Genomic DNA, 19,636 nt, shown 5'->3' on the forward strand with positions numbered 1-19,636 from the left:
CTGGAATGGCTGCTTAATTAGCTTCGAATGGCTTTTCTTTCCAGTTCAAACAATCTGTTACTACCACGTGGTAATGAGAGCCTTACATAAAACAAAGGAGCAAAGGAGCATGCAAACACTTAATAACATAAAAAAAAATCCCTTCACTCATAATCACATGTTACCCACATACCAATAAAGTCATATTATTGTCATCTACATTTCCATAAACTAAGAGGTCTTAATAACAATTAAATCTTCATTTGCATATGATATTTTTAATCACAAACATTAATTTTAAAGCATTTTTTCCAGAAAATATACCATAATAATATTTAACACAAAGTTTTATTTATTTATTTTTTGAACAAAAAAAAAGGACTCAAGCGAGAAAAAGTAAAATGCTTTCTGAACAGGATTGTCAAACACTAGGTAATTACTAGTTTATCATTAGAGCATTTATTGTATGTATGTTACTACATATTGCATGGTAATACTCTAAATATGTTAAAAAAATTATAATAATAATAATAATTTGTTTTTTTAATTCCTATTTTTTTATGTTTACTTGTTCCTGGATTTACATATTGTATACTTTTATTAATATGCATACCAAAATACCACAATCTACAACATATAAACACCAAGGTGGTCTTTTTAGGATTTTTTCAAAGAATAAAAATTGCAATGCACCATGAATTTGCTTAATGTTTATTCCAGGTCTGGGACTACTTACAGCTCAGTGATGTGAAGTCTTTAGTATTTATGGACTGTGGTTTTGGTTTTGAATTGGGGGTGTCATGCATAGAGACACACGTCATGTTCTTTGGTTGGCCTGTGACTGATACTCTTGATTCTGTCCATCCTTTTAATAATAAAAAAAAAAACAATCAGGGGTGCTTATCAGCGCTGTTCTTTTCAGCTGAAAAAGAAGCAAAATGTATGTGTGTGTGGGTGTCAGAACTGGCAGACTAATCTCTCCCAGGCAACCCCCCATCCCGCTCAATAGAAAGTGCTTGGATTTAGAGCAACAAAAGACTAGGCCTAACCCTGGGGAGAAGGCCAGGGCCCCTCCACCCACGCAGACCTCCTCACTGTTTATTTACACGGAAACCCCAGCCACTGTGAAACTCCCACCCCCCAGAATTTACACATGCCACTATTTGCAGAGGTGCTTTTAATTCTTCACAGAACAAGGATCGCCCGCCCTGCTTTCAACCTGAATTGCTGCCCGGTTCCCACACGTACACACACAACCTAAACACATGACTGAAAACAAGCTGGCCGTGCTCGGTCGTTTGAGTAACAATGTGTGCACAGATTCCAGTTATTCAGGTCCTCCTGTGTGTTTTGATGTTTCTCCCTCTTGCCATTATAGATGGCTTTTTCCTGTTCTGGCTCAGCCGTTGTTAAACATACAGTATAATGCCAGTTCATAAGGAGGCTATACATCTTGTGAGTCCCATTAATGTGTGTACGCTAAAAACGAGGCACAGATAAATTGTTGAAACTGCACCAGCATCCATCACCATCCGATTGGTGCCTTATGCAGATTGCTCAGTATGTGGTCATTAATGTGATGCACATAAAAAGCAAGGGTGAAATGTAAACTCTCAGCCCATAAATGAGTAATGCACCACACTCTCCACCATATTCAATTGGAGGGTTCCCGCTCATGAAGCATAAAATGGGGGGCTTATTTCCGTGATGAGTGAGTATTGTGCCGTAGCGCTGTCTCCAGGGCACTGACATGCTTGTGCTTTGGTACCTAAAAAGCCAGGAGAACAGAGAGTGCAATCACACGCACGCACATACAAGCATTCCAAGCCCACAATAGGCCCAGTGTGTGGCGAAGGGAATTGAATGGCCCACAGTGTATCAGGGTGACTCGTCAGGCTGTAATCAATGCAAACAGGATGAAAGGCCTCATCAAAAGGGACAAATGCAGACATGAACAGTGTCGCCAAACAAAAAGGGATGGAGCCGTTGGCAGAGGCTCCGGTCCAGGCTGAATGCAGCCAGCAGCGGGGAAACAGAGCCAATTACTACTCTGAAATTCTAATTCTCTGACATCAACAGCCACTCATTGATATCTTAAAGCTTCAAGTACAGGCATTAGCACTTTGCGCTGCAAGCAAACGGAAATGCATTGTCTCTGCGTTGCACTGTACTCAAATGAGAATGACACAACCTTACAGTACAGTCGCATTAGCTTTTCAGTTTTGTGTAGCAAAAAGTCATTTATACACTATCAGTGGTGTAGAGATATGAAACACCGCTCACGCGAGTCACTTTCGAACTACGCGGGATTTTACCTCTCGATCACGGAGATTCATACTGAAACGTCTGGATTTTAGACTTAAAAATAAGCATAGAAAGATTTTAAATGATTTTATACTTATAATAATGTCTTTTTAAAGAGTCGTCATCTTATTTTGTGTCATAATCTGTTTGTCACTGACTAATGAATGCAATCCGTCTCATTCCTCAGCGTTTTGGTATCACTTCAAGCCTATATCTCGTTACACACTAGTGTCTGAAAGGTACAGCTGCCTCTGCAATTTTCTGGAACCGCCAAGGGTAAAACGCTAGCAGAATGAACAGTAAAGATCCCCCCAAAACCTCTCAACCACAATGACCTTCTCACTGTGTTGTCGTAAAAATCAATAGCCCTGTCTACACTGGCTTTAGAAGAGGCCTAACGGCCAAAGAAAAGCCTCACGCACACACTCCCTCCCTCCCTCCGGCCTGCTAATATTTCACTACCAGTCAGATGGTCATTTTTTCCTCATTTGGAGGATCTGTTGAGAGTATATTCATATCCTCAGAGCAAGGGTTAATGCTATTCAGCCTGTGACAATAAAATGCTACAATGAGTCCCGTTTTGAGAACACAGCCGCATTAATGACTATTGTGCACAGCGACTGACTCATCTGTCAAGAGGCTTGTATGCTCCCATTTACAAAGCCTCTCCTCCTCCATAATGGTAACGGCCATCATTTATTCCGCTCAGGCTGGCAGACTGTGTGATATCAAACCCTTGAAGTCTGACCTCCTGTCAGGCATTCTTAGCTACAAAAAGCTACTGAAAGCCTCTCTTGTGCCATTGTTGATTAGCAATCCATTAATACACAGCATCACGTAGCTTTAGGTTAACCGCAAACCAGCGAGATGATGACACTTGAGAATGCATTTTTTTTCTCCTACGGAGGGATTTCGCTGTTGTGGTAAACAGAGCGGACCCCCTCCGCTCTCTTGTTAGCGTCAAACCCGTGGCTGAAACGGCAAAAGGGCCCTCTGTTATCAGCGCTCTAGTCACATCTCACTCCAGGCCGGAGCAATGCCGTTAGATAATTGCTAGCGACACTTACTTCGGCATTTACATCAATTTCACAATGAGCCGCTAAAGTTCCCAGAGCCTTTCCTTTGAACTCCCAGAGCACGAACTGCTCCGTGTCTCTGCTGGATTCGTTTGCTCTCATTAAAGCGGAGAGGGATTAGTCACTGGGAGGGAGATTTTAATGGGGTATTGTGTCATTATTATTCCACACTGATCAACAAGGCCCTCTCGCTCGCCACTGTCCCCCCCAAAACCACCCCTTTGCAGATTCTCGCTATTTTTCTACAGGCTCGTAAAGCCTTGCTCAAATTGTCCCCAAAGGATGAAGAGCACAATGGGCCATAATCAAGGTGTAAACCCACCACACCTCGCAAGATGATGCCATCAGCATCTTAAAGATAGCAGAAGCTGTTTTTCACACGCATCCCCCACTCGGTTGGAAACATCATTGTCAGTTTATGCCCATGCGAGGGTGGGGGATAAACCCCCCTAAAAGATTAATCCGATTCTAATTAGATTCTGCCTCTCCTGTATTTTCACACAAATCAACACTATCTGTTGTACATCTGCGAAGGTCTCGTTTCTTGCGGTAGTAGTTAGATAAAATCAATGGAGTGTGATTGATGTAAGCTTCGTGCCTGACAGTTCTGTGATGAATCTAAGCAAAACTAATTGTCTGACAGATTTCCAGCGTGTGCGCGCACGTCTGCGAGCGCCGAGCTGCTGGAAAGAGAGACAGCGGAGCATATTACAGGAACGTTGATGTGCATTATTTTGTAGATCACTTCAAGACTGCATGGAGATCTGTTGCCATGGGAACTGAAAGCCCAGTGGATTGTGGGTCAATCACGGGGAGACTTGTCTGAGCAGATAGAAGGGGGGAGTCGTCTGTCTGCAGCTGAGAACACCACCCTCGAGGCGCGCTGCAGGTGGTTGACTGGGTCATCATGTCATCAATGTGCCAGAAACCATAGCAGGGAGCTTCAATATGTAAGCATGGAACAGCAGGGCTGTTATATTCTCGTGCCAGCCTGGTGGACTCTAGACTTTAGGGGGCGGCATGAAGGCTCCAGACCCCATGTCCGTCAAATGCTTTCTAATGCTGAACGAAGATGCAGGCGCAGCTTGTTTGCTTCCCCCATGCAACAAACAGCTTTAGCGCGCTGTCTGCTCTCATAACCGCTCTGTCGCTGCATGCTTTTCCATGCCAGGAGACTCACCGCAGGTTTCGAGCGCTGTCTACATGCCAAGTTGTTATCTCCTACGTGCTTGTTACTCACTTCCAGAATGTCATATGCACTGAACGCCGCCGTGCTTGCGCGCTCTTACTGAGACGCTACCGTTCAATCAAAATCGATTATTATTTCATATGTGCATAAAGACTTAATAAAAAAACTAATTATATTCATTTTCAAAGCTGGAATTAGGAATGCTTCAGTCAAAACATAATCTCTTTGTAAAGGTGCAGTACATAGTTGCCATGGGAACAAGTATGAAAAGTGCAATCCACGGAAAAAAAAAAAACACAACAACTTACACTGGTATGATGATTCATATTTTACAAAATGTAGTCGCTATTTCTAGATTAGCAGTCTGGCAGTTCATTCTTCTAATTGCCTTGTAATGAAATGAAAGCTGTCCAGTCAACCTGGCCCTGGATGCAACAAGTTACCAATTGCAGGGCAGATATCTCACATCAAAACCGATTATGCAAAGTAACGCATTAAAGTAATATTTAGGAATTTGGTCACTGGTTCAAAAAAAAAAAAGGCTTCCAGCACAAGTAAATGCTTTGAGAAGGATTAGAAGGCAGATTAAGTTATCACTTGTCTGGCCAACAGTGGTGTTGTGTGATTATAGAGATGTATTACAAGCACAGAATGCAGATATGACAAAATAAAAATGTCACCCCATGCTCCAGAGACCAGAGGACCTCTATGTAGAGGATCTGCCAAACCACACTTGTGGGAAAAACAGAAGACGGCTTAGACAGATCTCGCAGTGGGAACTATGGAATTTAACGATTTTGGTTTCTTATCTATTCTGTTGGTGGTTCTTTAGAATTTAAGAAAGATATCAATTAGTATCAGAAATGCAATTCTGTTGTAAAATGCTGAGATCACTTCATAATTAATGCAAACAACAAAGACAAAATGCAAAAGATATTTAAATTATTTCTATATTTTTATGAAATAAACTAACACTACTTTCAATACCTACACTGACTTTGGGGTCTTAAGAGACGTACAAAACCGCAGTTCAGTGAATGAGTCAGATTAATTAAGACAGCGCTCCAAAAGCCTTTTGCAAGAGTCTTTTGCTTGGAAAATGAGTAATTAGAAATCTTCAGTGGATGTACTATATGTATTTGAATCACGAAAAAGGTTCGTGAGTGTCATCAGCTATTTCCAAAAAGAGCCATTAGTCTCGTTAGAGTCATTTGTTAAAGAACCATGCTGGTTGTGCTGTATGTTTATGATTCATTTGCGAAACAGACTCACTGGTTACTCTGTATGTTTCTCGCCGAAAAATGAATAAAGAAAACAGTATTTTAGTGAAGCACTGGAGGAAGAATCAACGTGCCAAAACTGTTACTGAGGCCGGACATCAAAAATAATTTGGTTCTGGTTTCCAACCCTAGATTTCACAAATATTGTTTTTAATAAAGACGTTGTGTTACAGTGTCAACGTATAGTCAAAACTAAAAGGGGCAGTAACTTTTTGCATTTCATAACCGCACAAATCAAATTTTCACTCTTTCTGTGTAAAAACTGAATTCTTTGCATTTGTTCCTGTCCCACACCTGATCTCCATCAGGGGTGGCCGTGTACTTGGTTTGATAGGAAGGAAAACGGTGACGTTCGGACAGGCTCAGGCAGCCAGTGCATGCTGCTTTCACAGAACAAAGGCTGGCGCTTACTTCACACGGCCCCTATTCATTTTCTTCTGAGATACTGTAATTTCATGACTTCCACACCATGGAGAGTCTCTTTTCTTATTTCCTGCCACAAAAGCAATAAAGCCCTGCTCCTCCAGGCAAAATTGCCTGTGCACAAGCACTCCTATAGCTGCTGACTGACACATGCTCCCTTAAAAAATTACTCCTCCATCTGCGGTGCCGTGCCGCCTCCGAGGGGGACTCCATTCCATTATTAAGTTGAAAACGAGAGAGAAAGATAGGGAGGGAATGTAATAGAGTGATACGGTGAGAGAGGAGGAGAAAAATGAGAAGGACGACTAGAGTCAAAGAATAATAGAGAAGCGAGAGAGCGAGAAAAGAGGCAAGGTAAGGGAGAGAGATGTCTTTTACGTGGAACAACAGATCGATGGATAGAGTGGGATTTCTGACAGAAGATGAGGCCCGGTGTTAAGAGCGAGCCTCTAGCTGGAACTCTGGCCTCTCTGCGAGAGATCACTCACCGGGACGAGAAGATCCGTGAAGCGGAGCACTTCTGATCTCGCCGGTGGGCCTGCAAAACAATCAGCTGAAAATGACACTGATCACTGATCTGAGACCTATACGTTCACTTGCCAGGCTGCCATTTAACAAACAAAAACAAAGAACGATTCCTCACAGCAGCGCTGATATCTCTGGAATGAGGTCATTACGTTTGCTAATTTAAGATTGGCGATATCATACGGCACTAGGAATCTTATAAGAGCGAACAGAAGCCATGCAAATTAATGTGGTGCTACAGTGTGAAACTAAGCCTCTTATTTTTCCTTCAAATGAGGATTTAAATTGACTTCCTTTTTGAAATCTAATTATTAGCCTGTGCCCTCCAAAAGTCTCCCTGAAAGCGCCTGCAGCATGCCGCTTATTAACATACACACAACCGACGGCAAGCTTAAAACAAATTGTATATTTAGCGTGTGGTAATGGGATTAAATTCAGCTGAATTCAGGAGTGTGTCTCGCGTTTAAACGGCCCCAATATCACAGCTTCATTACGGTAGCTCCTCCACTTCTCTCGGCTCTGTTTACACTCAATTTTACTCCTCCGCCTCCCCCGTTCACTCGCGCCTCTCAGCTATTCAACAGATTGTGCTCAAATACTGATCCAGAAATCTAAGACAATCATAAATAATAAAAGATTACACCAATCTCAGAGCACGCTGGTAGTTTGCCAGCAGCAATGAGCACACAGAGAAATAATTGTTAGCCATCTGTGCACCAGATTGGTAAGAGAAGAGGGTAAACAAAGAGCACAGTGTACCTGCTACAGTGTGCACGCCTAAGCCAGCCAACATTAAAGGCTTTGATGACGTGTGGCGGGCAGGAATCGGAGCCGTGGTCCAAGACATTTTCATGCAGCTCCAAACACGTGGGCCGACATTCCAGGCCTGTGATATTGCCACCACTTTTGCCTAATGACTGTGCCGCCGTGCGAACGCTGGTGCAATGTATCACTCTGCCAGTGAGATGGAGAAAGAGATTGGTTAGAGAGTAATTAGAATGGCAAATGATTGCATTTACATGTGACACATTTCATGTTCCAGAGGGGAAAATGATGTCATAAACGGTCCCTTTTGTAGCCACATTAATCATTGATCCCAGAGCCAAGACTGGTTTTACTGGAGCGATGCTATCACGCAAGGCCATATATATTCCTTTTCTTTGTTGACCTTTAATCAGTTTACCTACAAATCTGGACTGTGTGTGATTCCAAGATAATCAATACAAGCGTTATATGTTTCCAAATGTTATGCAAGCCAAATGTTTTCGTGTTTTTCCCAACCTTATACATTGTAATGTATTACAATACCATAACTTCATATATTTGTGATAATTTGTTTTTGTATTCTTTTTTGGACCCCACAAAAACTAGCAACAATTCTAGAAAATGTGTCATGAACAAATGCCCGGACAGTTGTTATTGTAAGAGTTAACACATATACCTTATGACTATGTTAATATTACATACTACGTACTCTATACTTTATACTATGTATAAATAATACACACATATGTATAATATATATATATATATATATATATATATATATATATATATATATATATATATATATATATATATGTGTGTGTGTATATGTTGTGTAATTTTTTTCTTCGCATGTCATATTTAAGTCGTTAGTATGTTGTTGTTACTGTCATTGTCACGCAGTTCTAAAACTAACTTCCTGGGTGAGAACACAAAGGAAATTGTGATGTTTAGCAGCTACCCACTCAGTGTGGGGTGTCTGTCAGACTGGTAAAGTGTAAAGGCATTGTGTGTGAGTGTGTACACAGATAAAGAGGAAGATGGGAGAAAGTAAAACACAGTTCTTGTGTGCTTCTTGTATCCGAGAGGTCTGCCCAAGCACCCCCCTCCCCACTCTCTTCTTCCCTCTCTGTATGGCTGAGATGTGAAAATACATTTTCAGGTCCAATGAACAGTCCAGAGCGAGGAGCGAGGGGGAGCAGGACCGGGCCTACTCATGCTGTTGCTGTATCTGGAGTGTGAAAGGCAGATTAATCCATATTATCTGACGTGCCACGGGGACTCGCTGGGTGCTCTCTGCTCACTTGCTTCTCAAACTGCTCTGTGACATTTCATAAGATAATTCTGCAACAACAACAGCCAGCATTTCTATATCAAGGTGAATCTCTCCTGTGGAGATTATACAGTCACGTGACCTCTATGGGGACAAATATTGACCTACCCCGAGAACTCCCTGAAATAGTCCTTGCACAAACACAAAACATCACTTTCTCAGCGCCCTGCATCTTAATCTAAGTGAGGGCTGACCTGGACTGTGACCTCTCTTCCCACAGGAATGCCACTGAGGAGAACGAGAGGAAAGCGAGAGAGAGGGAGGGAGATCGTGTGAGCGAGAGAGAAAGAGAAAAATGAGGCGAGTTGAGCGGGAGGATAGGCAGCATTAATGAGCTGTGTTTATGTTCAGCACTCTCCTGTTGATGGCGGTTAATGAAGCCGAGTACAGTTAGCGGAGGGATAGGGACACGCTATCAGTAATTAAAATCCCCCTCATTAGCAGAGCTTAGGAGGGGAGAGGAGACAAACAGAGGCAGGTGCACCAGCTGCACATCTCTCTCTATTTCAGAGGCCGCTGGGGGAATGGTGTGTGTAAGCGTACGGATGTTTGTGTGTGCTTGTCTAATGGAAGGGCTGTATTTGCTGTAATCTTCTCCATTCAATTTGTCCTGTGTTTTCATTTTCATTTTTGTCGACTCTAAAGTAACATCAAACATTTTCCAAGGTGCTGTGAGGAGGCCTATTTAAGCAGCCATTAAGCCACTCAAAAAAGTAAAACTAAAAGTTGAGAGGCTTTAAAAGGACATTCTTTACTTGTAGATTGGATTATATATAAATAAATTGCTTGCCTGCCTTCATTAAAACTGGATGGAACATGAACAAATATTATTTTTTATATGTTTATGCCATAAGAGTACGGTATGTTTTTAATTCAGTTAATTTTTTTATTCAGTAAGCATGCATTCAATTGTTCCAAAGTGACTGTTCCACAGAAGTATAAGACATCACAACTAAAGATTCAGCTGATAAAAATTCTGCCATCACAAGAATTAAATAAAATGTGAAATTTATTCAAATGAAAGCAGTCGAAATGAACATTGTAATAACATTACTACTTCAATGTATTTTTGAGACTTTAAGTATTTAAGAGTTGACTAACCTTTAGCTTTACGAGAACAACATGGACTTTGGACACTTGTGACACTTGTACCTTGTGAACTTTCATCTAAAAGAATATTCTAGCTTTTACTTTCCTTTTGGGTGTTTCAAGGTTTAATGATGGCTTAACTGTAAAGTGCAATTTGGCTTGGGCCAATATATAACTCTTCATTGTCAATGCTAAGATTAGGAGTAACGTCATCTGTATATAAAGGATTGTGGATACGAAGTTCAAAACCCACATAATTCTGCAGCTTTAAAGGAAGGTTTGAAGGCTTAGTTTATGCTGAATATGTAAAGGATAAGGATAAGTTCAGCAGGATAATGCAGCTCTTGAGTATGATGTCCCCAGTACTAAAGATATTGTATATTAGTATAATTTTTCAAATGATGGTAACACAGTCATTCCTCCATGGACTTTATCAGCATAACGACAGTCATTCCTTCAGGGACCATATCTGCATAACAAATGTACAACACACAGTTCCTAAACCAGAAGATAGTTGATTTGAATCTGTAGAAAGCCTAAAGGCTCTTCCAAAATGCTATTATATAGACTGAGATGGCAGCAAGCAGAGAAAGAGAAACATCAAGCAAAACCAGTTTTCTGAAGAAAATATGAGTTGTGTTTGCTTTGCAAAATTTATCTCTATTATTGTATAGTATTTAGGGTGGTTGCTAGAGTGTTGCTATGTGATTGTTTATCTAGCCTCAAAAAAAAAAACATCCAATCCTCAAGCAGATATAATCAATAAAAACAGTATATTACAAAATGTATATTGTATATTACATTTATTTGACAAAATATTTGTACATTACAAAAATTCTGCTCATGCCCAATGCCTAGTCAGCAAGTTTCGAATCCGACTGAGAATCACATTTCGAATTCTTTTGATCTTATTACGTAAGCCCAGCTCTTTCAATCAGATAGACTGTGGCATTAGCATGAAGGCTTTTCAGTTCGACTGGGCAATCAATGTAGTTATTAACAGATTTTTGGGCTGCATGTAAATGCAGCTAGAGATGTTTCCCTTAGCAAGAACCACTGATAAACACAGACATGAAGAAATAGGAAGTGAGAGAAAGTGAGAGACTGAGGATCAGGGAAAAACAGAGACAGATAGACAGCACTTTACAATGTGACGGAAGCCCAAAGTGGACTGAACTGTGTGCCATCTCAGCCACAGCCCATGCTGCATCCTGTAATCGGCCCCCACCGCTGAAACCACTGCCGCTGCTGCTGGCAGCTAGTACAGACGCGGCCGGGCCTCGGCTTGCCTGTTTGTTTACGCAGCATGCAGACCCGGCCATTAACAACGGGAGCCCTGTCAGGGAATAAAAAGAGACACTTTTCATGTCTGAGGGCTGTAATTGTGGCTCTTGTGTGATGTTTTTTCCCTGCTTCTGACCCCTAGCGCTGAGGTCGGGAAGCCGCTTAACATGGGGTTTAGCGTGGAGCCGACTACCCTGTATTTGGGAGTGCGGTAGTGCTGAGTGGTGCCTGGGCCCCTGCGGTCGCTTGTGTACAATGTCTATGGCTATGCGCTTGATTCGGCTGTAACACATAGACTACTATAATGATTCCACAGGAATCAGGATCACAGGATATGTTCAGATGTGCTGTTGCTACTTAAACTATGATGTCTTATTTTCATTCCTGCTCAGACTCCGTTTTGATATTTCATATGGTAGCAAGCTGTAAAAAGTAGCTCTTGCAAACCCAGAGGCAGACAGACATTCTCGTCTCTCATCTGCGCTCATTGCAAACACACAGAACACACTGCGCGGACAATTTTACATGTGGGAATGTGCAGTGCAGTAAACGTGCAACAGCTGCTAATATTTATATCAAACTCTTCTTTCCTTGTTTTTATACAAAATCCGCATTTATGGTCAGACAAAACAGCAGGCCTGGTGGGACAAAGAGGGAAGATAAGTTAGCTCGACTCCTGCTTTTTCCCCTTTGATACCTCCAGATAAGTCAGACCCTCGAGGAATCTTATCTCAGCCTTAGATCCTGTGCAAATGTACAGTTTAGTCTGAGAGATTCTATCAACAGAATATGACAGGGACAAAGGGCAGCACCCGTAGGGAGAGGGAAGAGAGAGAGTGGTGAGTCGTGCCTCGGTGACACAGAGTTTCTGCCCCCAGCGCCTTGAGACGGCTCGATGAGAGATCTGGGTCTGCGGTACCTAGGAGAGAAACGCTCTTCCACTCCATCACCCCCCAGCCAATGGGTATAAGAGCGGGGTGTCGACTCCTATTATACACACAGCCTTCATCCCACAGCACTGTGCTGCTGTTACGGTGAGCGCAGAGGCCTCGGAGGTGACATGAATTACAGTGGACAGAAAGCACCACATTTGCTCAAGCCCTTTACCTTTGATGCACAGCCACATACCAAGCCGCTGCAGTGGAGCTGCCAGGTGCTGGGCAGGTAATTAGGTTACTGGTGTTCAGGAGCTCCTGGGTGGGCCAACCTGGTATGTGGCATTGGTATAACAGGGTCACTGGTGGAACAACCACATCCCCTTGTGCTATGGACACACACACATACGCACATTGTGGTGTCTGAGCTCTCGGCCCATTTTGGTAAAACTGCGGCCTGGCAACGCTCGCCATCCCACCCAGTCTGGGAAGAGCTGAGGTCAGGGCCGTCAGCCAACGCTGGATCACTCTCTTACCACAGATCCATGTGTGTGAGTTTGTGTGAAGGAGGGAGACCCACAAGCCTTATTACAGACTGAGAACTGGACAAATTTGAGGCCTCCATAAAAACAAACACATCCCGCACACAAACTTTAAAGACAAACTCCCCTAGTCAAAGAAAAAAAAGAGACTGAAACATCCACCTCAGAGTTTCCAAAATAAATATTTACAATCTACGCAGACTTCTGTATGTACTGTATAGCAATTCAGAATTTAATTAAATGCCTTATAAATTCCAATTCATTTCCTGTATTCGAATTAAGTAGCAAATAAGAACAGTAATTTGGTCTAAATGTTTTAAATGCCTCAACATTACAAGGTTTATAGGCTTTATAGAGTTTGGATGGATGGATGAATGGAACAGTAGATAGATAGATACAACAATATAGATAGATAGACAGATAGATAGATAGAGTGTGCAGTGAGCTGGGTTGTGTAGAGCAGTCGCCTGTCACTAAATGATGATGTCACAGCCCCTCGTAGGTCCCCCGGGCTGTGATTTATGAGCTAATCCAGGCTTGTCTCCGTGTCCTCCAGGTCTGTCCCTCCCCAGGGGTGTACTAATGGGACAGCATGCTGCAGCCACAACACCGCAGCTGCCCTCTCCGCTCCCGCAGCCTGCTATCCATCTACTGTACTAACAGAACTAAAATAAGCCGCTGCCCTGCACACTAGCGTACTCGCATATAATCACACAAACAAACAGACAACGTATAAGCCTCTCTGCTGGTATATACTGTGATCTATACTGGAAACATGCACACAATTTCCACCTTCCATCCAGGCCTAGCTTACTTTATAAGAGAAATTACCTTTAGACTGATCATGAAGACACCTATTGACCCATTTTCTCCTGGATGTACTCAGAAAAGCAATTTGTTCCCGCAAAAGTCAAACTGATAGGTGGCAAGATGAATGGATTAAGGCAGACAGGAGAGGGTGCACTATGCCACAAGGCACTAAATCACCAGATTATTAGTTTCATGGGCGAAGCCCGCGAGAAAATAATTGCTAATGTTCCCAGAGTAACCAAGGGAAATGAAGGTAATGGAGCAATTTATAAACTCTGATTGGTATACATGGAAAACTTCCAGCCCATCTCCTTTGTTATTTTACTGCTCTCGATAAAAAGCACCCTGGGGCGGCTGGGAGGCTGCGGCCGGCCATTAAAATCAATACCGCTGCCGTGTCACTGTTGTTGTTTTCCTTCTCTGTTATTTTTAGTGGCTGGGACAATGAGCCTGCCTCGCTGCTGTAAATCAATGAAATACGAAAAGGATAAAAACCACACAGACATCAAGCTCCCATAATTCATCTCTCTGCCATCTTCAACCCACTTTGGGTTGAACTTTGGCCATTCATCCAATACAGTGAACACTGTGGTGTGACCACTCAAGAATAAGAATAGGAGAGGTCTCAGCATGTCAACAGAGAAGCTCTTAACCACTACAATCATGGCTATGTATTGATTGCTCATGACAAGAGAGTTTTAGAAAAACCTAGCAGATAGTTTTTTTTTCCGCACAAAAAGGAGAACGCAAGTAAGAAAGGTACAATGGAAACAATCCTTTTACATTTTTTCTCTAGCATTAATACAACAAAAACGTTCCCAGAATGGCTTTTTGATGCTATCAACTAGGCAGATAACAACTTTTGTTAGGAGTGGGCAGAGGGTGTTCAGGGAACCTGTTAGAGGTGCAAAAATTACAGTTCATTTCAAAACTAGGTTGGCACCTGCATTTTTGTACACAATATTCTCCATATATGTCCCTCATATATACATTAAATAGCATTTGTGAAACCAGTGAAAGGTTGTTTTCAGAAAACCTTTATAAAAATGTTTGTGGTGGTACAGATATGACAGAAATCATATGCATGTAACTGATTTTAATAGTGAATAGCTGATAGAATGTCCCGCATGAAGATCAGTTGAGATGAATGAATGAAATAAACGAAAACGCTTATCTGACTTAAAGCTGAATACACACGGAAACATTAGTGGGGTTCATTTGGGCATTAAACTAAATGTGCTCATTTTCCTATCACCATCAATAAAATCATTAATTTCCAACTCTGTGATGTCTAAATGGAGAGTTTTGTTGAGTTGTATGAAGGCGGAAATGTTCTGCAGATGTAGGTTCCTCTAATGTGGTTGATGAAAGCACAGACTTATCTGGTTAGAGGCTTCATTTCACCCAGACCACACTCTGCCCGATTTATACTTCCGTCACAAGGTGGGTGGTCTGAGCTGCCTCCGCTGCCTTTTTCCAGCCACTATCTACTTTTACATCCTTAGAAAAGAATCTAAATAGAGGCATCTATAACGTTCTTGACCTATGCTGGCATGCGGGTTCTTAAGTTTAAATATGCTACGGAAATACTTGAAGGCTGAAGAATGTCACATTGTACATACTGCAACATACACAATCCGCTAAAAGGATGTATCTCCAAATAACTGAAGTGTTCTTGAAAGCCTGTGTCTTAACCTTGCTATCAAAGCCCGAGGTGAAGGTAGAGCTACGCTCGTCTTTGTGGTGCGATTTCTCTCTTTTGTTGTGTGATGGAAAAACACAAACAGCTCAGAATCATATTACAGAGGAACTGAAAACACACTCAGATCTTGACCTTATTCTGTAACAAAAACAAACAGTATTTACGTCTGAAGTGAGAGCCCTCAACCATACTTTCCATGCCACTTCCTTTAGTGTGGTGTGGTTAAACTAGCTTACATTTTTCACACTCGCTTCATACTGCATCGCAGGCATCTCAGATGGCGCATGAGTCGATGTCCCACCAGCAAAGCCGCAACTTTGTTCAGACATGTGCGAGAAGTTATCGCATTAGGCCCTGCTGTCTGTTAGCTGCTTTGGTTTTTATGTGGGTGCAGATGAGAGCAAGCTCTTACGTGCAATGGCACTATTGCGATGTGTGTGTGTGTGTGTGTGTGTGCGTGCTTGTGCGTAGAGACGTTTGGATCCCATTGGCTCCGACTTCCTGTTATCACATCAGAGAAGCCGTGCGAGTGGAAGAGGTGTGGAGAGAGAGAAATGAGAGTGAGCTTAAGGAACAGACAGTCATAGATAAAAGGAGATAAAGAGATAGAAATCTGTGAAGCGTGGTAAACGGTACACTCTGGCAAGAAATGCTGGGAGGTCAGTTGTGAAAATTTTTGGCTGTTGCCATGACAACAGACAGCCCTGCCAGTTAGCGTAAGTGGAATTTAGTGTGGAGCCTAGCACTCTGCCCCATGCTGTCACAGAACTAGCTGCGCCCCAGCCACAGAGAGTTGACACATCCAGTCCCCCCTTCGGCATAATTTACCTCCCTGTCAGCATATTCAGAAAGAGTCAGACGCGCCTGGAACTCTTTCTCTCTCGTCGGATGCGCCGGTAAAGCGTGCCTTTATGCTTTCGCGCGCAGCTCGAAATGAAAGTGTTCACCTTCTCCCAAGAGGACCGGCCTAATATAGAGCAAACAAAAAAGATGCACGGAAATGGAAGTGAAAAACTGAGGGTCTGCGTCGAGCAATCAGGAACTCCACCAGCGACACCCCTCGCCCCCAACCCCCGCTATTTATGCAATGCGGTTTCGCTTGCATCTGAGGTCTACAAGCCATGTAATAAATCTGGCTTCTTTCAAATCAGCTTGCCACCACCGCCAGCAGAAGCCTCCCCAAGCAAAATGTTATTCCAACTTGTTAGCGTTTGAAGTTGAGGCGCGCTGCAGTACAGAGGCTGCTCGCATGTGGTTTATGGTCTGTGGGCTTGTTTTTCTCTCTCTCTCTCTCAAGATATGGTGTCTCACTTTCCCAGTCAGGATATATCGCCACCGTTCAAGCCACAACTGTCACTCAGAGATAACAGTGGCGCGTTGCGATAGAAGGGGAAAAAGGGGGGGACTTTAAAAACAGTCTTGCGGTCGCAACTCATTCAGCGACAACACGAGCTTGTGTACTTGTGCGAGCTAACGCTTTTTCCGCCTCCTGTTCTGAGTTATAGTGCAAGGCTGCAAACTCGCGCTCTGGAGATTTAACTTCCTCCCACACTCTGCCCTCAAGAAAGGGAACTTGTTCTTTTAACCTCGTTAGTTCTGCTAAACTCATGACTTTGACACACCACAACATGACTTGATACAAGTGCTGGCCTCTTTGACTCACTTTTTTCCATCCGGCCCGTGTAAAACAAGCGGCGGGGTGAGCACTGCTGTGCCACATATGACATCCTCTTTGAAGACGCATGCTAAAACATCATTAAGTCGATTAAACAAGACAAATAATTTTCCACAGAGTCAGCGAGGCCACTAAAGTGCATCTCCAGTTCTACGGTGCGCAACATTTGAGTATGTCGATTAAATTGTGAAAAAACACAAAACGACTGACCTTTATGAAACCTACGTAGAAATATCTAATTATAAACTTTGTTGGAAATCACCAGCAGTTCAGAAAGTTCATAACATTTCTATTAAAAAAAACAAAAACAAAAAAAACAATGCCCTGTATGAATTTGTTTGTTTTGAAACTAGTGCCCACGTAGATTGACATGGAATACATAATTGGCTATTTTGAGGAAATGCAACCTGACCTTCATGACTTCTGTAAACAAATCAATAAATTTCACACATCTATGGATGTTAGGCAAAGAATTACATCTTTAATTTGTTTTTAATTGAAACACTCAAAGTACGGGCCTAGAACTGAAAAATAAGGTCCAATTTGAGACTGAATGTTTTGATGTTTTTGTGCCGTGTGTTGATGACATGGAATTGCATTCTATTTGTATATTTTCGTCAAGAATAAAAATAATTATACTACATAATTATATAATAGTATATTTAAAATATTCGTACTAAGTATAGTTCAAGTCTATATCACACACTTCTTAATGTTAAGCCTAAAATGTGTTTAAATATGACTGTGTGATATTGTAATTTCTAAATATACTGAAATATACTTCTTTAGTTGGACCTCAGCACTACTTCTGTGTAAATAAAGTAAACCAATTTAGTATACTTTAAGTATACCAGTTACGTATACTAAAGGTACAATTCCAGGGTACTTTTATTAAGTACACAAATTAGGAAATGTATTTGTCGTATACTTAATGCATTTTGAATATACTTATTTTTCACTAGGGTAAACAAATAAATAATAAAAAATAAAAACATTAATGTCTATAAAATATATAAATATTCAGTTATTCTCTTGTGGTAGGGCTACTGAAAATGTTTGCGGGACAAATAAACTACTTGTAGTAAAACTGCATGCCCTTTTTAATAAAATTACCATTTAGCCCTGATATGATACATTTGTATGTTCTTCATTCACAATACCACTGACAATTTGATTAAATATGTGCATAAAATTAAATACTTAGTTTTAATGGATGTACTCCATGCTGCATTAAAGTGGTCTAAACGTGGATTGTGTATAAACTTTGAATTTTGGCTCGGGTGGCTGGCGATAGAACACAACAAACCAGCAACTGCGCTGGAAATAAACTAAATGGATGGAGTGACTGAGGAGCTGAGAACATCCATCAATAACCTGTGCCATAGATCCACAGCAGCAAAATGAAAACCATTAGATCAGTGGAGCCACGATGACTCTTCTTCTTCCTCTAGAAGACTCTTCATCACATGATCAATAAGCTGAAAGGGGTGAAGCAATAATAACAAGGACAGATGATTGTGCGGAAGGAAAAGGATATGGCGGAGACGCGGAGACATTAAGAAAACATGTGATCAGAGCTGCGGTGTGATGAGAAACAGGCCTGAAGCGATGTTTATGACTGACTCCTCCCTCTCACCTCCACTCCTTAAGCATCCACGACCTCTGACCCCAGGGTCATCAGCCAGTCCCGCCCCTCTCCCATGCGCCCCCCCCCCAGGGAACAGAGAGGGAGGACAGGCTATTGATCAGACAGACTATTATCAGAGCCCAGGCTGTTTATCAGGCTGTCTGCTAGTGAGCCACGAGAGTCTCCAGTCTCTAATGGAGCATGGCATTAGAACAACCCCCCACACCTGTCCTTGCCATCCCAGCACTTCCTCCCACCCCCTCCAGCTCTATTGATCCCTGCAACATCCGTCCTTGCCCCTGCTGTCACCCCTCCCTCCCCATGAGGCGTGATAGAGGGGGCAACGTCTCTTGTCCCTGTAAGAATTGCTCCATGATGACTAGTCTCTCCGTGCTCTCCAGAGAGAGAGAGAGGGGGCTTCTTGCTCATCAGGTGCTAAACTCTCCCCCTCCCCCCAGGTATACAGTCTGGGGAGTGCAGGAGAGCAAAACCTCCATTAACAGCCAGAGAAACCATTACACGGGGGCTGTTAGCAACAGGAGACAATCTCACCATGTCTCACACATGACTTCCCTTTGATCTCTCCCTGCATGCATTATGCAATAGGAATGTGCCTATCTACTTCAAATTATGGAATATTCTGCATTTTAATAACTCGTTATTAGTTACTCATGCAGTCTAGACTTATAAATTGCAGTAAAAAATTGTTACAATTATGCTGCTAGCAAAAGCAAAAGATTTCCATTTGTCATATTCACTATTGTCAAGAAAGGCTAGATTTATTTATCTGTTAATTTTTAAGAAAATTTGTTTTAATTTTTAAAATTGATGTTTTTAATGCTTTCATATGAAAGGTTAAAAACATGAGGTTATTTCACTGAGTACTATCAGCTAAATATTAACAGTACTCTTTATAGCATTTCATTATTAAAATAAATTATTGTTCACAGTAAGTTAATATTACTTAAATTGCATTAACTAATGCTAATATATTCATGTTAAGCAATAATAATAATAATAAAATAATAAACAATAATATTAATGATTATCATGATGAAAGTTCAACTTTCAAGATGGCCTGTTGGCCCATGGCCAGTGTTTTTATTTTTATTTATTTACTGTTTATCCGTTAAACCAGTAACATGTTTTAAAGAAAAT

Source organism: Puntigrus tetrazona, chromosome 18, assembly GCF_018831695.1.
Source record: "Puntigrus tetrazona isolate hp1 chromosome 18, ASM1883169v1, whole genome shotgun sequence".
NCBI classification, from domain to species: domain Eukaryota; kingdom Metazoa; phylum Chordata; class Actinopteri; order Cypriniformes; family Cyprinidae; genus Puntigrus; species Puntigrus tetrazona.